The 3,066-nt window shown below is 47.4% G+C and overlaps 1 pseudogene across 1 annotated transcript; it reads right to left on the reverse strand.

Annotated features, from left to right (window-relative positions):
- Positions 1-811: 811 nt before the first annotated feature.
- On the reverse strand, positions 812-2,626 carry LOC108303397 (annotated as a pseudogene). The gene has a single exon (XR_001824816.2). The product of XR_001824816.2 is annotated as a prohibitin-like (transcript).
- Between the last annotated feature and the right edge of the window lie 440 nt (positions 2,627-3,066).

Here is a 3,066-nt window from a genome sequence, read left to right on the forward strand (position 1 = left end):
TGTAAGCATGTTAAGATAAGGTCATACTCTATGAGGGAGTCCCCACATCCAATTTGACTGATACAATTCTAAGAAGAGGCAAATTTAGACACAGAGACGCAGAGAGGAGAATGCTGTGTGGAGACAGTGGCAGAGATTGGAGTAATTGGAGATCTACAAACCAACAATTGCCAAGTATTACAGGCAACCACCAGCAACTAGGACAGGGGCATGGAACAGAATCTCCCACAGAGCGTCCAACAGGAACCAATCCCACTAGCAACTTGATTTCAGACTTCTGGGCTCCAAAACTGTGAGAGGGTAGATTTTTGCTCCTTTAAGCCATAAAGTGATGGTTCTTTGTTACAGCAGCCACAGGAAATAACACAATTGGTTTGTCTCCTATTGATTTGCAAAAATGTATGTTTACACTCCATGTAGCAAGAATGGGAAACTATCTGATGAACACTAAGAAAATTTAGTTTCCATTTCTAGCTTTAGAGATATATCAGAACCAAAGCCTTCCTGGAAAATATTCACTATTTATTGGCTTCCCTCTTAAGGAGGTGACCAAGAAAGGGAAAGAATCTCATGTTGTGAGGCAAGAGCTCTGCCTGTCACCAGAGGATGGCTTTGTCTATAAAAGTGATGGCACTGGGCCAGTTGAGGTCGTAAGATGATACAGCTCAGAATGTTTGCCAAAGTCAAACACAAGAACAACAAAATATAAATAATATCAATTACCAAAATATGGAACCTTGCTTGTCGGATACCCTCCAACTGGAAAATTGTATATCTGAATATAGATTTTATGATGTACTAGCACTTTTTTTTTTTTTTGAGCCAGAAGGTCTGGGTGTCATTTATTGACAGCAGTTTACATACATTTGTTTCCTTCCCATGGTTGTTTCCTTCCCAGCACAGGCACAGGGCCCTTGAGAAGGGCAGTCTCTGAATGGGGGAGCCAGGAACGCAGGTCGGACATGTCTTTGGCAGGCATGTTCAGCCCCAGCAGGATGCAATCCTTCAAGTTGGAATTCCACTGGGTATTTGAGAGGGACCAAGGTGGGGGTAGAGAGGAAGTCTTCGACAGGACTCACATCTCGGTCCAGGCCTCCTCTCTCACTATCCAAGTCCATCCAACTTATAGGACCCTAGGGGTCAACAATCAGGCCCACCCACCTCAAGAGGGGCAGATTCTTCCATCTGTGCCCAGTTCACACACACCTGCATCCGCTGGTCACACAGTTAAAGAGAATCAGCCTTATGGTAAGAGACAGATCGCTTCCTCTCTGCCCCTCCCCAGCACCTCTCTTCAGCGGCATCTGTGCAGGAACTGCTGGGAAGATGGAGGCCTGCCTTCTCAGTTCAGCCACTGCCCTCATCCGCAAATCTTGCAGCATCAGTGACAGGATGGAGCCTACCCGTGGACCCAGGCAGACACCTGTGCTCCCCAGTCTATCACATACTGCCCTACCTGCGTGCTGTGAAATGCTGGTGCCAAGGCCAGAGCTCCAGCAGGCCCCGAATTGGGACCTAAAGCCACTTTGCATAGGCACTTGGCAATTTTTGGTAGGGAGGTAGATAAAAAAGTAGATGGACGTGAGAAGAATGAAAGTGTTTCATTTCATAGACTAATTAGAGATCTGAAGTGATTTTACCTTTATTTCCTTCACTTTAAGCCAATCAAGAAATTTCACAGTGATTTCTGGGGTGGGGGCAGAAGGAAGGCAGTGTCAAGAATCACTGTGTCTGTGGCCCAGTGAGCCCGCAGAGGTGCAGGTAGGGTGGGCCCTCACTGGGGCAGCTGGAGGAGCACAGACTGCCCCGCTGGCAGGTAGGTAATGTTACGAGAGCATGAGAGCTGGTACGCGATGTCCGCAGCTTCCAGCTTGCGCAGCTCGATCAGGCCGTCCCCTGCGGTGGCCAGTGAGTTGGCCATCAGCTCAGCTGCCTTGGAGTCGCCCTCAGCAGAGATGATAGCCGCCTTTTTCTGCTGCTCAGCCTTTTCTATCACAAATCTGGCTGGGCCTCTCTGCTTCCTGCTGAGCCACCTGTTTGGCTTCCACCGCTTCTGTGAACTCCTTCCCAAAGGTCAGCTGTGTCAAGGACACACCCTCCAGGATGAAACCAAAGGCGGCTGATCACTCTGTAAGGTCATCGCTCACCTGCCTGGAGACCAGCTCTCTCTGGGTGATTAGTTCTCCAGCATCAAAGCGAGCCACCACTGACTTCAGATCCCGGTCGTGATGGGCGGTGGCACACGCTCATATAGTCCTCTCCGATGCTGGTGTAGATGCGAGGAAGCTGGCTAGCAACGGGCCGGAAGAGGATGCGCAGTGTGATGTGGACATTCTGTAAATCTTTGCTACCAGTGATGACCGGCACATTACGTGGCCGAGAACGGCAGTCAAAGATAATTGGTTTCTGTACCCATGGGATGAAAAAGCGAGTCCCTTCCCCTCCCACGATGTCCTGTACTCCATGGAATCGGTCAGAGATGACAGCTCTGTGTCCAGCATCCACATTATATAAGGCCGAGTTCACCACGCCTCCTGCAACAGCTAAGGCCAGGCCAAACTTGCCGATGGACTCAAACACTTTGGCAGCCATGTTTTCTTCTGCTGGACCCTCTCACACCTGCTTCCACTCTCAATGTACTAGTACTTAAATGATCCACAAACAAGAATTCGATCAATATACTAGTACTTAAATGATCCACAAACAAGAATTCGATCAATATACTGGTACTTAAATGATCCACAAACAAGAATTCGATGAATAAATGCAAAAACCCCATTCAATAGACTATTATAATTTACACTGAAAATTGTTAGAATGAAGTTATATCAATATGAAAAATCAAGTTGGTTACAAAATAGTATTTACAGTATGTTTCCATTTGTTGGAAAGAAAAACATTAGCTAATAGGTAAGAAATAAAGAAAATGAAAAATAAAGAAATTGATAAAAGTGGCCGGGCGCGGTGGCTCAAGCCTGTAATCCCAGCACTTTGGGAGGCCGAGGCGGGTGGATCACGAGGTCAAGAGATCGAGACCATCCTGGTCAACATGGTGAAACCCCCTCT

The sequence above is a fragment of the Cebus imitator genome, unplaced genomic scaffold (genome assembly GCF_001604975.1).
Source record: "Cebus imitator isolate Cc_AM_T3 unplaced genomic scaffold, Cebus_imitator-1.0 Scaffold46, whole genome shotgun sequence".
NCBI lineage: Eukaryota > Metazoa > Chordata > Mammalia > Primates > Cebidae > Cebus > Cebus imitator.